Here is a 20,006-nt window from a genome sequence, read left to right on the forward strand (position 1 = left end):
ACCACTGTCTAGGGTGATGCACAGGCTGGTTGTACAGCAGCGACTGCATAGCATGGCGAGAACGCCATTATCTGCTCATGCGCAGTCGAGTTTTCGTAATCCTTTCCCTTTTCTCTCTCTATCTTTCTCTCGAGGAATGTGGGTTCAACATTTTTTTTTTATTTAGCTAAATGGCAAATAAAGTTACAAATCCTTCATCTTTTACTGTTACTTGTCCACGAGCACATTTCTTTTAGTTTTTGTTTATTTTATTTAATCATTTTTATTCAGATGTCTTGTCACCTGTGCAAGGAGGAGACAATATAATTATGCCAAGCGAAATGATCTTCAAATGTGTGTGCACTTTTGCTATACCTTATACATGACCCATAATGCTTCCCATGGACCCTGTGGCCGGGGGCCGAGGTGGGGGGGGGTGTGTATTAGTGAGTACTCGCGACTCTTGGACACTCATTTCAGCTGCTCTGAGCCCCTCAATTAATGTCACCCACAAAATAAGTCTGATTGCCACAGTGCCCATATCACAACACCGTCAAGCCTGCAACCATCTGTCTGCCATTCTGAAAAATAAACATATATATTTAAAGTCACTACCCTCAAGATGGTCTTTTCCAACCCGCAGGCTCTCCAAAGAATGTAAAGCATCCTCTACTCGAGAAAGTATGTGAGTTTTCCCTTCATGGGAAAGAACGTGTTTCTTTGGCTGCAGTGGACTGCACAGTGAGGTGCCTCAGGCTTCCCATTCCTCAGAAGGATACTGAATATTTTTAGTTTTGGTTAATAGGTATCACACCAGCCACACCGAATGGGCAAAAGTTTTGCCATGAGAGTGTTGATGGGGGAGATGGAGTATAAGGAGCGATACACAGCCTACCGGCGTCCTTTGTCTATGTGCCCACTTACTGCATGCCCATAGCCAAGGCAATGGCCGTCCCACCCAAAAAGATGCTACCCTCCTGCGGCACAACTGAGTGTCTGGAAAATGCAAATTAAGGTAGTGCTGGGCCATGTACAGCAAAGAGAGTTAAGCAGATGCGACTACCGCTAAACACCCTCTCTGCTACCCACTCCATGAGCTTAGCATGCAGCTCCAATAGGCAGTGTGGGCCACAGGAAGTCTCCCTTATCGCTATTAGGGCCTTCTAAAGATGTTTAAGCAGAGGGACGTTTTGGGGCTGTGGAAGTCGATGCCAAAATCCCTTTGTTAGAAGTCCTATTTTTTGAAGGGTAGTTGATCTTGGCTGTCAGCCTTTGTCTTCGTGGGCGTGGAGCACTTGCATCAGGTGAGCTGGGGATGGAGGTGCTGAAATCCTTTTGAGGTTCTGTCTGAGGGCTATGTACGGATGACATTCTACTCTTGCCATTCCAGGGCTCATGGTAAGGTTTCTTCCTGGTCACCACTTTCCAGGCAGCAGAGGCTGAGTAATGGCCACTCTAGCATTGGCAGGCCTTATTGACACTTGCTGAGGGCTGTTGCAATGCAATTGCAGGCAGATACTATTGCTCGCCAGATTTGCATCACCTGACAGCTGTATGCCAAACACCTCTTGAGCGCGACGTCACAGTGATCGAGGGGCAGTAAATGCAGATAAGGAGATATAAACTTCAGCTTAGGGCTGATCATGTTGATAACGGCCTGCTGCCCAAGTAAGGGTGTAAGCTAAGCAAGAGTACCTTAACATAGGCAGCAGCGCTATTAACAGCAGCGTGGGGGCTAAAGGATAATCAAATTAATACATTGATAAAAACACACCTTTTGTTCAGCAACACCATATCTGTGAGCAGGAGTCTGTTTTCAATGTTAATTATGAAGACAAGCTTCCTCACTGGCTAGTGCCCTTGCCGATGGCACTAACGTATGATGTAAGGGTAGGCCCACCTGACTTAATTTGGTAATGAAGTCTTGATAGGAAAATCTATTTCTCTGCCTGTGACGGATAGCCATCTGCCCAGGGTAGGCAAGCCCTAGCTTTTTTGATTTTTATTAATAATAAAATGATGTTGGTAAACCATCTCAGAAAGGGTGCTCTGCTAACCGCATCCCCTTTCATCAAAGGACATGTCAAAAGCAGGGTGTACGAATGTGCCCTGTTGCATCAGTATCCTGATCTGCAGCTCCTGCTCTCCCATGGCAAAGAGCAGGTTCAGAGGTCACATGAGCTCTCTTTGTTTGCTGCTGTGACAGCAAAGTCACTGCAGTGCAGATGCTGTATATAAATCTGCACCTCTTTTTCAAAACCACATAATTATGATAAACTATCAACCTGGTGGCAGGATAAACCGGAAATATAAGCCAATCATAGGTTTTGATATGGTGGTTCACGTAATTATTAAAAGCGACATCTGATTTGTAACATACCAGTGTCAACCATGTGAGCACAGAGTAGCTATGAGAGGTGATGTGAATCCCAGGCACCTGCCTGTCTGCATTCCAGTGAATGGCACAAAGGACAGGATGCCTTCTTCTGTTGACATTCTGGGAGGTTGGGTAAAACCTCACTGCTAGGCACTGTGACTCACAACAGGAGATATCCTGAGAACCTTGCTTTAAAGTTGCCATTCTATAACAAAGGCCTGTCCTACACTGTTAATGTTAAAGCATTTCTAAAGTGCAGCCTTCACCGACTAGAGCATCATGGCGCTGGGAAAGGAAGACTGTAGAGGAGGCTTGAAAAACAATAGGAGGTTGCTCACCAAAGGGCCTTTGAAGTGCAAGGCTACAAGAGGGAGTTGATTTAGGCAGAGGCTCAACGCAGGGTACAAGTTAGTAAGGATTTCTGTGGGCTTCTCTTTTGTTCCTATTTCCAACACAAAAAGCAAAAGCACTTTGGGCATGATCCAACAAGGCACAGTTCACATGGTATCTAAACAAGGATGGGAACCCTTAAATCAGCATCGCTTTTAACCAATCCGCTGGGGCTTGTCTTTATAATGAAGGGGTCTCCTCTTCTTTCTTTGACTCATTTTTGACTGTCAAGAGTACAGGAAGAATTAATTTGGACCTGTTTTGCGAGAGTCCTCAGCCAGTGAGGTGAAGAAGGGGAGCTCCAAGGTCGAGGCAAGCTTTGCTCCCTATCCATCCCCAGGGCACATTGGGTGTGATATTCTGCTGGAGCAAGACTTGCCTCTCTACCAGCTACACTGATACCTAGAAGCTCATTAAAGTTTAAGGACTCCTGCAGGTGATAGCCAGCCTTCCCCACGATTAGGAAAATGAGAACAAGGACTTATCTTTCATGTCCCTTCGCCCCTGGACTGGGACTCACAGCAATTGAAGAAGCAAAGTTGCTCGTCTCCTGCATTTTACCGCGTCAAAACGCATTCAACCATTGTCAACTGCACTCAAAGCAACAGGTCTTAAAGTGCTGCCTTTTGCACTTCTTTGAACTTCTTTGGACTGCTGTTGCTGGTCCTCAAACCAATCACTACCACACTGTACCAGCTGAGCATGTTGATTGTCCCAGCTCAAACAAGAAGCTCACCAATGTGAAAGCCTTAAAACTGCCACATTTTGAACCGCACTTTGCACCACCACCATCTTTGTCGTTGACTCCTGCTTAATATCCTGAACTGACCATGGAGGTTCCATTGACTTGTATCTTTCGACCGCCACATCAAACTGCAGCAAGCTTCATCTCGAACCTGAATGGACGCCTGCTCCCTGTCTTGATCACCGTAACCTGCCACTCTGTTGAACTACCAAGGATTGTTTAGTGTAACGTTTGACAGCCCCAGACCACGGTTCATTTTTTGCGATACTAGAGACTGGTTAAGCCCCCTTTTGCAACTTATTTCCCAAACATATTCTTTTTGGCAACTTGAAGTGATGTATTGCCTTTTTCTCCCTGCTAAGTCTCCAGCGTGCTTGCATCTTTATATTCCCTGTCTTCGTTTAAAGGGTGGGTTGGTAGTGTTTTTTGTCCAGTTTGTATTGCCTATTGGTGTGTTTAATTAAAGTATGCATATATTTATGGAACCTTGAGTGGACATTCCTTGATTTTGGACTTTTGGACTATTGCTGTTTGGGTTACTACTGACTCATGTTCACACCCCTCTGAAGAGGCAATGGAGGCATATCTCGTAAATATACCTGTTTCACCTTTATTTTTTTTCCCATCTTTATTTAATTATAACTCATAAATAAGAATAACTGTAGTAGTGAGAATCACAAAAATAACAATATTCCAACAATTCATGAAATACAAAACATCAATCACATAGCAAAGAAACCTCAACCAGAATTCCCACCCTAAATCCAAAACATATAATAAGGATACACATAACATATACACACACACACACAAATACAACAACACAACAACACCCACTCCCACCCGAACCCTGATATTAGCCAGATCAATAAATTTACACTTTACCCAAATAAATCATTGAAGGATTCCCAACTTTCACAATATTCAGCCTCCCGATGAAGTTGGTAAGCACGAGATTTTTCATATCTCAATAGTATGCGCATATCAACCAACCAACCATCAATATGTTTTATTTTTCCGTGATTTCCAAACCTTTATAATATGTTTTACAGCTACCACCAAGGCCCTATTTATGCAATCAGAAGCATCATAAATTCTCAGACTTCTACTTTCATTTGAGAGGAAAATCACAGATTCAAAAGTTCGAGGAAATGAATCACCCAACACTAGATCCTCTCGATCCAGAACATCCTTCCAAAAGTACTCTTTCACACTCCCACAACATATGTCAATAAGTTCCCCTTAAATGATTACATCCCCAACACAAGTCTGAATCTATCAAACCCCTCGCCATCATCCTCACTGGAGTTCAATAAATACGCCCTAAGATTCCTTGATGAGTATATCTTAAATTCAAATCCATTTTATCTCTCACCTTCACCCTCCAAGCATTTTCCCAATCCCTTTTCGATAAATCACTCCCCAACTCAGTCACCCACTTCATTCTCAATGTCTCCCATGAAGTTCGCATGCATTCCTGAACAGGTATCAATTTAGTAAATGTGGAAACTACATTTGGAGCAGCACCAAACAGGATACACATTTGTGGTTTGTCACTCAATGGTTCACTGAGCATTCCATGTCTTTCCAACATCAACTGCTTCAAACATCTATATCTCTCGATTTCCCTATTGCTCAATCCAAATTTGAGTACAAGATCCTCGAACGCTACCATTTGATCATCTCCCCACACATCTCCGATCCTCAAAATTCCTTTGTTAGCCCATCCTTTCCAATACAAAATTTTATTCTCAATCTGCAAACCTGGATTCAACCATATAGAAGCAGTGCTATAAAGGAATATATTCTCATCACACCCTTTAATCAATGAGACCAAAGTCGACTTTGTAACTTCTAACGCCTCAATCCTTAACCTGGGTTTTGGTAACCTTCCATACGAATATAAAGAATCAATGGGTAACGGGTCCATCTTTTCCTTTTCCATCCAAAGCCAAAACGGGTCCAAAAAAACATCTTCCCTAAAATAATAATGAGCTTTCTTTAAAAGGGATCCCTTGTAGTAATTTTCCAATAATGGATATCCAAAACCCCCATCCCGCACACTACGTGCCAAAATAAACCTTGGAATCTTTGTTTTTTTCCCACTCCCCACAAAAATTCCGTAAAAACCTTATCAATGCGTTTCAGTACTTTCTTAGTAAATATTAGAAGGAGAGATTGTTTATAATAGAAAACTTTTGGAAGCAAAACCATTTTAACCGCATTTATTTTTGGCCATATATTCAAAGTCAGCCTATCCCATCTACGTATATCCTTCAATAGATTTCTTTCAATGTATCCACATTAAAATCCACTGTCCTTTTTACATCTCGCACCAAATAAATACCCAAATACTTTACTGAAACTTCCACCCATTGACAATCCCAATCCAACAACCTTCTACTTATTGGACTCATTTTCAAAGGAAAAACCACTGTCTTCCCCCAGTTAACCTTATAACCCGACAACCTTTCCACCTCCTGTAACATACTCCGGAGTAAGATTCCCCCTTCAACCGGATTCGACAAAACTACTGTTAAATCATCAGCATATGCTAACACCTTTACCATCTTTCAATTTCCACCCACGAATATTTATAGTTTGCCTAATACATGACAGCAGCGGTTCAAGCACTAAGTTAAATAAAAAGGGAGAAAGTGGCCAACCCTGCCTAGTTCCCCTAAACAGTTTGAAAGAATTAGACACTATGCCACTAACTCATATTCTAATAGAAATATCATATTGCAGAGCACCTACCATATTCAAAAATTGTGGCCCAAAACCCATCCGAATCAGTGTATAATTCAAAAAGGACCAGTTGACTTGGCCAAATGCCTTTTCAGCATCGAAAAACACAATCATAACTTCATCAACTTCTGTTCTTGACAAACCAATTATATTCAATAAGGTCCTAATATTATTGTATCCATATCTATTATTCATAAAGCCAACTTGTGAGTAATCCACCAACTCCCCAATGTATTTCTGTAATCTAGTAGCCATAATCTTCGTAGAAATTTTCCTATCAACCTTTAGAAGAGAAATGGGTCTATAACTACCACATTTGGTTGAGTCCTTCACTTGTTTGTGAATTAGTGTGAGAATTGCCTCCCGCATTGAAGGAGATAATTTCCCTTCGGAGAGAAGCTGATTATAAAGCCTGCATAGTCTCGGGACCAAAGCCATACTAAAGGATTTATAAAATTCAATCGGTAATCCATCAAAACCCGGAAATTTACCAACCTTAAGCAGACTAATTGCTGCACTCACCTCACTTTCACAAATCGGAGGATCAAGAGCGTCTCTTCCCTCATCAGACAAAACCGGTAATTCTATTTTTGCAAAATAATTATTCAGCGTCATCTCATCAGACTGAGAATTCTCTGAGAATAAGGAAGCATAACATGTTTTAAAGCAGTCACAAATATCTCTACTTTTAACCTGAACATTCCCAGCATTATCCAAAATCTTATGAATAAACAATCTTTCAGTCAGACTCTTCAACCTATTAGCCAATAAACGACCACTCTTATCCCCTTCCTCCCAAAACTTTTGTTTCATGAAAAATAAACCTCTTTCAACCTGTTCCTCCAAAACATCTTTCAACTTCTTCTTGCCTTCATCAACTCCCAACCTATCCCTTTTCTTAATAGATAATGCATATGTATGTTGCATGAGTTTTAATTTCAATTCAAGATCATCTATCTGCTTCTCCCCCTCTTTTTTTTCCCTTGAAGTCCACTTAATCAATTCTCCCCGAATAGTAGCCTTGAAAGCATCCCATACCATCAGTTCATCTGCTGAATTCAAATTCACCTCAAAGAAGTTGTCAATAAAAACATTCAGCTTCTCACACACCTTCTCATCCTTTAGAATGAATGTCTTTAGTCTCCATTTATCTCTGTTCAAGGAACCCATTTTCCTATCAACATTCAAGTTTACCAAAGCATGGTCTGAAAGACACCTCTCACCTATATCAACCCCCATAATATCATCAATCAATGTGTCAGTCACCAACAAATAATCCAATCTTGAGTAAGAATCGTGAACTGGAGAATAGAATGTGAATTCTGTATCCTTGGGATGTAATAGTTTCCAACTATCCACTAAATCAAACGTATCTAAAAAATTGTTGAAAACACCACTCAGTTTTGAACCTGAAAAACCACATTTTGACAATCTATCCAAAGAAGCATCCAAAACACAATTAAAATCACCACCCAAGACAATCTTGTCACCTTTCATGGTTTTTAAACAATCTGTTAACGTGTTCAAAAAGCCAATACCATGTGTACAAGGGCTGTATATAGATCCCAATGTCAAAAACTTTCCTTCATATAAGACATCAACCAAAATAAATCGTCCATCATCATCCATAACAACATTCTCAACTTTCATGCCTAGGGTTTTCCGAAATAGCAGACTCACTCCTCTTGATCTTCCAGTATAACAATTAAACAGAATTTTCATATATTTTGAAGTGCCATAAAAATTATCTGGTTGTTCCATCAAATGAGTCTCTTGTAAGAAGATGACATCCGCCTTTTCCCTTTTCAACTTGAGCATTATAGATTTCACCTTCTTTGGACAATTCATCCCTTTAACATTTCACATTACAAAATGTAGTGACCCCATCATCTACAAATTAATGATCAGTCAGAATATCCATTTCCCACATACAGTGTTGAATCCCAAAATCAATACTGTTCCCGTGAACAAGAGTAAAGTGAAGCAAAAAAAATACAAATAACCCCTTACCCCCAAAATACACAAAACATACAAACACAACACAAAACACAAACAACCCAAAATCATCTTAAATTATGTCCAAATCCAGGACCGTTTTTTTTATAGAAGTGTGAGGGCTGAGCAGGTGGTCTAGCCACTAGGCATGCTTGTACTCCTGCAGGGCAATACTGATTTCGTTACACTGCCTTCCTGGATACTGCCACCATTTTAAAACCTCGTCCACAATGCAGCAGTGTTGCTCCCATCCACTGTCCACCCTGCTCCACTGTCAAGATTGGGACTTTAAAGGGAGGCACACAATCATTCTGGTACAGACGTTTTTGTTTCACTTTTGTTAATTGTACACATGGGGAAGATTAAAGGAGCAGTGTTTGTGTGTGATTTGACACTGTATCCTTTAATGCTCGATCTGTTGATGCCAGGGGTGAGATCAATACTCGCCTCCTGATAGAAGTGCTCTTCTCTCGGCAGGGCCGACACATCCCTTCGCCCTGCCTAAGCTGATGAAAAAGCGCATTATTGTAGCCCTCGGAACATCCGTTGAGCCTGCTGACTGGACAACGTGCGTGACAAATTTGCTGTTACAGCTTGTCCTTCTCGTTCCCCTTTTCTGGAATTGCGGGTGAAAAATGTGCATCCCTAAAAATACACTGAACACACCATATAATGGCAGAAATGCCTGCAAACAACAATGTTCTTTTTCACTTCCAGGTTTGATTTTAGGGGTCTACGTCCTGTAGAGTCAGACCTTTAGCCGTTCTAGGCGTTATGGCATAACACTCACACAGTCGATCAAATGGGCCACAGTTTATTAAAAGCCTTTTAAAAAATATTGTTTTAACTTAGTCCCGCTTTACATCCTTGTTAGTATTGGTATGCTTTCTATTATATTGTGTGGTTGTGTTGTGGTAAGGGAGGTGTTAGGATTGCAAACCCTTGCTATCTGATAAGCTAGTACGCTCCCTGCTTAGTCTCCCTATTTGTATGTATGCTGTGTGCCTGGAAGTGTGAGGCCACTGATGGAATGCCTGTGGTGTGACTGATTAGAATGCTGTGGTATGAGATCCACCCAGGGCAGTTGACAATGATGTTGTCTGAGTTGTGGGAACCAGTGGGGTCCCCTGTAACTGACATACCCAATCTCCTGATTAAACCTGATTAAAGCAATCTTTCTAGAACTTACTTTCTTTGAGGCTTTGTACGATGTATGCTTGGTTTATTGGTGTTGAGCGAAGTTTAACGTTTTTGAGGATTTACAGGCTATTTAGGTTGCTTCTTGGAAGAAGGCAACATGGACTTTTAGGGTTTATATGTATAAGCAGATGTGTTAATGTTAGATGGCACACTGATAAATGTATGTCTTGCTTTTAAACATATTTTTGAAGAATGAGTTGAATGCACATGTTGAATGTTGTGAAGTTCTAGCATGGGTGAGTGTGACTACCCATTAATGTTGTGCGATAGTGTTCTACATTTTTTTTTGGGTTGCCAGAATGGGCGAGTGTGGTTACCCAGCTGAGTTTGGGTAGATGTGAGTTGCATGTACCTGTCATTCCGAATATGGGTGTGAAGACTGACCCAGTGTTATTGTAAGGGGGATGATAGGGTAAGTATGGGTGAGTGTGCTTGCTCACGAGTGAGTGTGGTTTCTCATGATTTAAGTGTGAGGCATTGGTGCATGCCTTTGATGCTTTGGTTTAGGCCAGAGTAGCAACCCATGTGCTGGGTTTGAGTAGCAACCCGTGTTGATGGGTTTGAGTAGCAACCCATTTTGTTGGGTTTGAGGTATACTAGTACCATGTAAGTTATTAGTATGGGTTGAGTGTGTAGCCCATGGAAGCAGCAGGTGTGGGGCAGGGTCCTGCCCGCATGCTGTTAGTGTCACAGGTGTGGTTGGGACACCTCCACATTTAGAGTCGGGCATTCAGTGTCCTGTGGTGAGACTTTTGAGTTTAGCTAGATGGGATTGATGCTTGCAAGAGTTAGTCCAGAGTTTTGGAATCTGGTTGGAGTGGACTTGGTGCGAGTTATATGCTTCGCCATGTCTAAGAATGTTTCTAATACTTTAGTGTTCTCATGTGTGTTCACAGGGATTGCCATCTACAACGTGGTGTTTCCCATGATCATGGGGCAGCTGTAGTTCATTCAACAGTCCGCCAGAGGTTCATGTTTAGTTGAAGTTGTTGGATTATGTTTGAGTTCCAAGTAGTATTGGCTCAGTTTGTGTGGCTACCAAACTGGGGTTGGTTAGAGATTTTTTCATTTGGGTGTCCTCCATGCATGTTGTTGCCCAGGTGTGCATGCAATGTGGTTGGGTTTGGTTATGTGTGGTGAATGTGTGTGTTCCGGTTGTTTCTGTTAGATCTTAGTTGATAGGTTGTTTATGGAAGTTAGTTAGACTTTTGTTTTGCTGCAGTAGGACCTCGTGCCAGTCCATAGAGGGACCGTTCGTGCTTGGGGGTGGCAGCCCCATGATCCACTTGTGGCAGCGGTGGATAGAAGATGTTAGGTGTTTTTTAGTGTTTTTGTTGTGTATGTTTGGTTGCCCAAGGTGGGGCTGGTAGTGCTCGAACGTGGCAGGTTTGAGGCTCTCTGGTGGCAGCAGTGAGCGGAAGGTGTTCTGTGCTGTTATGTTTGTTTAGGATTGTAGTTGTGTTGGTGGGGTCCTTCTGCCAGAATGTTAGGTACGCCTGTTGGTATAACCTCCTCTTGTATTTAGAACCGGTTGAGCCTTGAGACGTGTGTTTGTTATTGTCAAGAGAGGTAGGTGTGTGTATGTTGTGCTGTGGTAAGGAAGGGAGGTGTTAGGATTGGTAACCTTTCTATCAATTTTATGTGGTTGTGTTGTGGTAAGGAAGGGAGGTGTTAGGATTGCAAACCCTTGCTATCTGATAAACTGGTACGCTCCCTGCTTAGTCTCCCTATTTGTATGTATGCTGAGTGCCTGGAAGTGTGAGGTCACTGATGGAATGCCTATGGTGTGACTGATTAGAATGCTGTGGTATGAGATTCCACCCAGGGCAGTTGACAATGATGTAGCCTGCGTGGTGGGATCCAGTGGGTCTCCCTGTAACTGACTTATCTAATCTCCTAATTAAACCTGATTAAAGCAATCTTGAAGATCTCACCTTGCATCCAGAGTATCCTTTGCCATTATTGACCCTACTTATGGTCATAATAATCCTGTTTCCTTTTCCACATTGCCACCCATTATTATCATAACTGTGAAAGAGTCAGTGGGTAAGAATACCTACATAGATCGGAACCTCTGGCCGTATTGATATATGTCATTTGTAACGCACCTGTACACAAGTGTTTCTAGGTCCTGGAACCTCCTTAAATGTCCTTGCTGTTATCAAATCTTCAAGTTGGTCTTAGGGTCCCCCATAGTGTTCGGGACATCTTCGGAGATGACTCTGATTTTCCTGCCAGAAGCAATGCCCTTTCCTGTGTTTTACTAATGATTCCCAACATGGCCTGGATGTGGCTTCAGTTTTTACTATATATGAATCAGCATGTCTCTTAAATTCCATATAGCCCAGAGAGTAGCCAGTGGGGGAAGGCCTCACTATTCCACTGGGCTCGCTGTGCTGATAGCATGGCTCTCAGCATGGCACTCCGTCATCACGAGAATGCCACATTGACAACCATGCTGCTTTGAATTCCCCTCATATAAGCAAATTAGCATAGGCCTGACAAAGTGAAATAAGCTGCAAGTGATCCAAAATGGTGCGGTGAGAGTGGTAAAGAGGCTTGGTCGGAGAGATCATGTCACTGATGCTAGGCGGAGCCTGCATTGGTTACCCATCCAATCACAAATACTCTTTCGTATCCTCTCCATTACACAGAAGTGTCTTCAGGGAAAAATGCCCCTTTACCTGCGAGAACTTTTTACTAATAAAACTCAAACTAGACTACTTAGATCTAGCCAGCAGAACTATCTGGCTATTCCAAGATGTAGGACGGTGCTATTGCACCGAAGGCCTGGAATGACCTTCCCCTACAAATACGCTGTATTGAGTCCCTTGACATTTTCAAACGGAAACTCAAGACCTATTTGTTTGCTTAGCTACTTTCACGAATGACTCTTAACTCCTTGCATATTATTTATGCGTATCTGTTACTTGTTGTTTCTGTGCGCCCTTAAGCTCAAGGGTCAATGGCCGCGCAATATTAATCTATTAAAGTAAAGTTAAAGTAAAGTAAGGTACTGTTAGTAGAATATAGTGCCTTGACGCTAATCAATAAGTAATGTGCTACGTGCTTAAAGAACGGTGTAACAAGATTTATTTAGAATAGCATTATAGAGCCTTGAAAAGCAGTAAACACTACAAATTGCTAGATGCCTGAATTAAACTGTATATGCGTTTATTTGCAAAACAGCCTCTTAAGTGAGGTGTGTGTTTTAGGGTACTTTTTCACTTATGAATGAATGAGTTATACATACATATTTAGTTCTGCATAGAATCCTATAGCTTGCAGATTGGACCAGCAAGAGGTACTAGCAACGTTGTTTTAATTTCCCATAAAAGGATTAGAACAACAGTCCGCTATGGGTGCATTGTGCAAAGGACCTTGCGCCTTGTACATACACGCATTTGGCTGTGCTATGGCAACATGATGATGCACTAGTCGCCAGGGGCACAGAGCTAGGGACTGATACAGCAAAGAGATAGTTGCTTTGGAGCATCCTGCTCCAGAAACATTTTACTGGGCACAGATAACCTGGCCTTAGACACAGGCACTTTTCGCTGCAGAGTTATATCCAGTCAGACAATGTGAGCATTTTGCATGTGTCAGATATGTCACTAGGCATTGAAAATTGTTCATCCCAGCATGAAGCTGAAGGGAATGTACTAATTAGATTGTTGATATACAACAGACTTAGGGCAGGACGACATAGATCTGCATTAGACCCAGGCAGACTGTCCATCAAGTGACATGTAAATATAGTAATTAGGGGTTTACATATAGAATCTATATAAATGTCATGCAAGCCTGAATGGGGGGGGTGGCTGATCAGATGGTTGAGGAGTTGCTGTCAGATGGCCACAGCCACAGGGGATGCCCTGTTTGAATTAGAATACAGGCCTCCTATAAGTTATTTTGCTGGGGAATATCTGGTCTAACATGTGTGCTCTTGGTCATAATTGCATTTGGATTTTTAATTATGCAATCCTGAGATATGTGATTGATTAATTTAACATTGTGTTTTCACTACTACATTTCACCACTGCAAAGAGATGTTATGATATATGCTTTTGTTTAGTTTGACTTTAACTGTTATTGAAGCTTTTGGATTTTGAAGCATATGCCCATGTGGGTATGAACAGAGCAGCCTTGGGATTATCTTTTTAAAAGTGGTTTCTTGCAGCCCCTGCTCATGAAGGTGGTTTGATACAAATATGACTTGATTTGATTTGTTGATGATTCATTAAAGAAAGAACTGAGTGATATTATATTTTGTAAAATAAACATGTATTCTTGTATACAGCAATAGTCATTTTTGACTCAATATGCAAATGTGCTGAGGTAATATGTCATTCTGTTTGTTCTGTTTGTTCTTCTCTATCCCATTCTAATAATGCATGTGAGGTAACAATGTATTTAAAAAGGTGAAAGGGTTGCTTAAAATGTGTTAATGTGAAAGGGAGGAAGGAGGGCTCCTGTCTTGAATTCCTATGAGGTGAACATACCCAGCAAATCAATCATTAATGCCATAAGTAGCAAAGCATAATGTTGTGTTGTTGTCAGTCGAAGTAGACACGTATTCTGGGGTCTGAGCCAACGACCATGCGCTACAGTGTCACGTGAAAAGGGTGCCAGGCCTTTACTGTCAGCTGAGCTGCAGGCAGGTTGGGGACATCCTCCCTTTTAAAGGCCAGCATTCGTAAGTCTAGCCTGGTAGTTCTAAGGAACTTGCGACAGCATGGCTCCAGCGCGCATGGCTCCAGCGCGCATGGCTCTCTCATTATGGGAGCGCCACGCTGAGAGCCATGCATCCATGGTTGTCATAGCGGCGCTCCCTCTTCACTGGAGTGCTGCGATGACAGCATGCTGTCATTGCAGTTCTCCACCTTGCCCGGGCTGCACCTGACAGACTGGGGGCGGTCATGAAAAACTAGCTAGATCCCTGCAGCCACCAAAGGCAGATCACCTTTTTTTTAAAATTGTTTTCATTTTTAGGGACCTAATAGCTTTATAGACCCTGCATTCAGGCGTTACTGGGAGCTATCGGCCCTGATGACCTTGTTAAAAGTCCTTGTGCTTAATTATAAAAATTCAGAACAGTGAGTTTCTATGCTGCTCCAATTGAAAGGGTCTCACCGAGGGGTTTGGCACCTAGAGCATAACTATGTTTATTTTCAAACATACTAGGACGAAGAGGTGCTGCATTAGTTGCATTTCAGTTGAGATACCAAAAATCAGTATTCAGACATCCTTAATGGTCATTGTCCTAGATGCCCAATAGCTATGCTGGCAGGAGTAAACCGCAGGCATTGTGACAAACTATTGATCCGTAAGTTTACTTATTTATGATCCGGTTCTCCTTGTCCTGCATTTTTACCAAGTAATTTAATTCACTGTCTTCAGGCACTTTTTTTGGGGTTTGGTTAAAGTGTGATTAACTGGCTATATAGCGAACACATTTGAGCACATATTACCAAGGCAAGATTTACATGTAACTGCATTTACTGAAAGAACTACTGCAAGGATACACCCTCATAGCATACACAAAGTCAATAAAACCCTGTCAAATAACAATAAACCTTATACCCACATGTACTCCCTCCCGTTCCAGTTTAGTCCATACAGAAACTGTACAATATGTGTCCCTCCCACCAAAAGTTCTACGTAAATTGCCATGTGACGTATGATGCCCTTGTATTATTATCCTCCCTTAGGGGTCTCTGCCACACCGGCTAGTGGTGGCTCTTGCCATGTATAATCAGGGTGGTAGATCATCCGGGGAGGTTTGCAGATCGTTAAGGGTGGTGTTCCAAGCCATCCCCATGTCATTGTCTCCTTCACTTCTCCCCAATTCCTATGTAATCTGTGTCGCCACTGACACCCACCTTTGTATGTCAGATAGCCATTGGGTCAGTTAGGGGCCTTTTGGGCATTTCCAGGAAATTGCCATTCTCTGTCTCGCTAACACCAATAAGAAAGCTTCCATCCTCTTCCTATGCCCCCTCTTTTTCCCTTCCGCAAGATCCCCAATAAACAAACTTTGGGAGAACATTCCAGTTGGCCTCCCAATAAAGTATTTATCTTGGTAGTCACATTGTGCCAGAAGACTTGTATTATTGGACACCCCCACACCATGTGCCAGAAACCTGCTGAATCCTGCCTGCACCTGGGGCATTGGTATGAATTATCGGGGTGTACCATGTATACTTTCTGGGGAGTCATATAGACTTGATGTAGAATGTTAAATTGAATTCATTTGAACCAGGTGTTCTGGACACTTTACTAATCTGTAGGCATATTTTTTCCCCACTCCTTCCCTTCAAACGTTGTTTCCCTATCCCGTTCCCATTTTTCTTTTACCAGTAGTTGGGTCTGGACTCTGCTGTCCTGTAGTGCAGAGTACAACCTTGATATAGCGTGCGTATCATTATTTTCCGGAAACTTCTCAACTTTCTCTTGTCCTCCTCCTTCCCTCTCCCACATCCTTGCTAATGCCCCCCTGCTGCTGCAACGGGCCACTTGGTCCCTTCTGAGTCATACAGGGGTCAGGCCCTCCCTTGACCAGCCTGCCTCAGCACCTCCCTACTAGCACTTGCCTTCGGGCACACTTCCCGTACTTGAGTACTGAGTCTGGTCCATCCCCCTGCGCGTTAGCCGACCCTTATCCTGTCCCGAGCGCACTTGCCCTCCAGGTTCCCTGTAGCACTTACCCAGCCCCTGGGCGCCCTCCTTCCTTCATCCCCACCTACCTTCCCTCCGTCCTGCCCTTCTCCTCCACCCTCTGCACTTCTGTTTGCTGCACTTGAACGATCCTTATGTCACAAGGCCTAGAAGGACCATTTGCTGTTTTTATCCTCCTCTGTTCCCTCCACCCCTTAGACTTGTGGCACCTGGTAACACTCTCTGTTGTATATGTGCCATACAAATGTTTAATAAATAAATTAAATAAATGAGCCATAGTGAATAAAGTGTGCAGGATCGGAGTAGTTGGGTGTTCTCTAAGCAATAAGCCCTGAGCGGGGGAGGAGGGGTATTACCACTTCAGGTAACACCAAGTGGCCCATAGTTACACGCCCAAGTGAAGCAAGGGCCTTTACAGAGGCCCCAGGACATTACCTAAAGTGATAATGCCCCCCTATATGAGGGGCTTATTTCTATTAGTACCCTGGCCCGTAAGACTGGGGTACTAAAAGCATTTGTTCTCTGTTGCGAAGCGCTCTGGCATTTAGCAACAGAAACAAAAGTTAATAAAATGGCCACCAAAGAAGGGCGAACGAAGTCCATTCTCCCTTTCCATGGCAGCCATTGTAAATAGTTGAAAAAAAAAGTAAACACAAAAATGGCTGCCATGGAAACAGTAGAAGGGACTACATGTAGTTCCTTCTTCCTTTTCATGGCAGCGTGTCGTAGTTCGGGAGCGGACGTGCTGGGGAACGAAAAGGAAGCAAAAAAAAAGGTAAATGGAGGCGTAGGGAGCGGTGGGGGAAGGGAATCTGTGGAGGGGGAGGGCGGAAGAGGGGAGCACTTATCTCATTCCCCAGCGGAGAAAGATGGCGGCCTCCAGCCCTGAGGAGGCTTGGAGCGGGGGATTACCATGTGGTAATTCCCCCGTTCTGTGCCTCCTCATTGGCTGGGGGGCTGCCACACCCGCTCGTCCCCCGCCGGGTATTAATCTGGTATAGTACTCCATTTGGTCGCAAAGGCCTTCATCAGTCTTGCATAATTCAGGAATTGTCTCCTGGGCATCTGACATTTCTCAGCTCATTCTGTGAATTGTAAAAAGTTTCCTTCCTACAAAGAGATCTACGACTGTATGACACCACACAGAAGCACATTTGGCATCGCCTATATCTTGTATAATGGCTGCCACCTTAGCGTCCGCTCTCAGGGGTGTGTCGGGGCTGTAGCACTCACCTATCTGCAACTTAGTGTGCGTCCTATTCCATTCCTGTCTGACCACCCTGCTTAAACAGGATCCCTCTGACCAAACAGTCTCTCTCTAAAGTAATTCCATCCCTGTGTGATGTCTGCTAGGATTGTCTGATCTGTCTGTTCCTGCATCCCTGACCTCCCATCTATTGGTGTGTTGTAATTGAGAAGCTAAGAAATATAGCTCAAAGTAGGGGGGCTAGTCCCCCTCTTGATACGTCTATGAAGCGTGCGAAATGATGTCAGGTACTGCCCCCATCCCACCATAAGTCTGCTATCTTATTGGCTAGTATCCAGAAAAAGGGGACCCTAATCATATGCTGGATATTTGCAAACCAGTAACGTAAACTGGGGAGTATTATCATTTTGCAGATTGCGATCTTGTCCATTAGAGACAGAGGCAATTCTTTCCAGAAAGTTATCTTGCCTTCTTTGCTGGTATATGCCCTGCCCATATTACGTTGAAATGTATCGGCTGTAGAATGGTGCAAACAAAGGGCAAACACACCCTTAAAGTGCACATACACACTCACAGTGCACACATGCACTGCACATAAATACTCACTCTGCACATTCATTCACATACAGCACATGCACTGATATATAATGCGCACACATACACACACACACACACACACACACACACACCTGATACTGCACATATGCCCTGACACTGAACATTTTCCCACACCCTGGCCGTACACTCACAAACTGTGTATATTTTCCCACACACTGCATATACACCTATGCAATGCAAATAACTCACACAATGCACATAAATCAACACAATGCACACATACACACACACATACACCTTTTCAAAATGTCCATACCCCCTCACACAGCCAACATATACCAACACACTGCACATATGCGCAAACACTTCGCACCTGAAAACACACTACACATATGCCCACACACCGCACATGCAACCACACAGTGCACATACACCAACACAATGCACATGTGCATGCCCAATGCACATGAACAAACACATCACAATAATGAATAGAGGGCAGGCACCACTCATTGAAACACATTATTTTATTCTAAAAGTTGCAAAGATGAAACATGTATATACACCTTTTATGATTACATCATTGTGAGAGGTTTCTTTACCTAGTGACACTTTGGCCCTCGTTATTAGTGAGTCAGTCCAGAAATAAGGTGCCAGTAACAACATTACCTGCACCTTTTCTGGACCAGCTTACTCGGAGTCTGCTGGTAGGGGCTATGAACTACCAGCAGGCCTGACCTGCAGAGAAATCACTGAAGCACCGGCACTAGTTTTCCCATTCCCATGGAGTCCTATGAGAATGGGAACTTACATTCCGGCGCCGCCTGCAATATCCCGGTATCACTGGGATATCGGGTGGGGAAACGGTAAGCCGAGGTTGCCAGTAGGCCACCAGTACTACCGGCGGCCTACCAGCAACCTCATAATGAGGGTCATTAAATATTAGTAAACTGATGACATGTATGACCAGAATAAAAACCGTTCCCTGATTCACTTGCTCTGTTTATTTGTTCAAATATGTTGTTGCCATAAAAAACTATGCCATATGTTCATAATCTTCACAACGACATGAAACATTGAAATGTAACATGCGTAGTAACTGTGTTTGAATGCAACATGTATTTCCATGAATGCAGAAGCTCAAGCAGTGCAACTGAAAAAGGCACATGTACCAAGCTTCTTTGACTAACGCTCACGTCAGGTAATGTCAGCATCTAACGTTCATGTCCTAGGCCAAAATAAGCATTGTTGGTTTACTATCTACCATCTTTCTTTTTTCTACAGGCAGCCTGTTATGGCGTTTTGCAATGTGGATGGCTGGGCTGGACCGAAAATTATGAATGCATTATTGAAATCTTCACCTCTCTCCTCATTTCAAAATGCAGGGGAGGAGTTTTGTTTCGGACAACGCCCATCATTCACTTCTCTCGCAGACACAGACTTTTTTTGATTGATTATTGCTGTTATTTTGTTCACCCCAGTGACCACTGCATTCCAGAATTTGAAAAATTCCCCATGAAAAGCATTACTTTTCATATTCCCCTCTGTCACTGCTTTTGTAAGTGTATATTACTTTCCCCGAACTGCATCAATTCAAGAAGGGCAGAGAGTTTACAATGTTTGTGGTTTGGTGAAACTGTTTGGTTGCTATTGTGCTTCTCCCCATCAGACCATTATGTTCTCGAAGTAACTTGCTCTGCTCTGTGCTGCTATTAAAAGGAGCCTCATGCCCTCGTTCAGTGGCACTGACTTACTCACTAGAAGCACTACTATAAGTATCTGCCACAACGTCCAAGCAGGGGTGGATGCGCCTACAGGGAACTCTGGAGATGTCCTGATGGGCCTCTTTTGTGTGGTAACCTATTTTATTTTCACATTTTCTCAGAGGAAAGGGGTTGAGCTTACTGGCAATGTGTAATATGGGGCCACTTATTTCCGGGGGCTATTTTGGTTCGCAGGCCACCACTGCATCCATGCCATCTCAGTGAGTGTCTGCACCAATGTCCTTCTCATACACATCGCTGTCCACCATGTTGAAAATATTCTATGAGGAAACAAGTGTCTGGCGGTTTCCCTCACTTCCAACTTGATGGCGCTTGAAGGAAGCGACTTTTAGCATAGATATGTTC

At 43.0% G+C, this 20,006-nt stretch overlaps 1 protein-coding gene across 1 annotated transcript in view; it reads right to left on the reverse strand.

Moving 5' to 3' along the window:
* The window catches only part of AOAH (acyloxyacyl hydrolase), a 1,097,690-nt gene that overhangs the window by 698,526 nt on the left and 379,158 nt on the right, over nt 1–20,006 (reverse strand). The window lies entirely within an intron of this gene.

The sequence above is a fragment of the Ambystoma mexicanum genome, chromosome 5p (assembly GCF_040938575.1).
Source record: "Ambystoma mexicanum isolate Mex_15411 chromosome 5p, UKY_AmexF1_1, whole genome shotgun sequence".
In the NCBI taxonomy this organism is placed as follows: Eukaryota; Metazoa; Chordata; class Amphibia; order Caudata; family Ambystomatidae; genus Ambystoma; species Ambystoma mexicanum.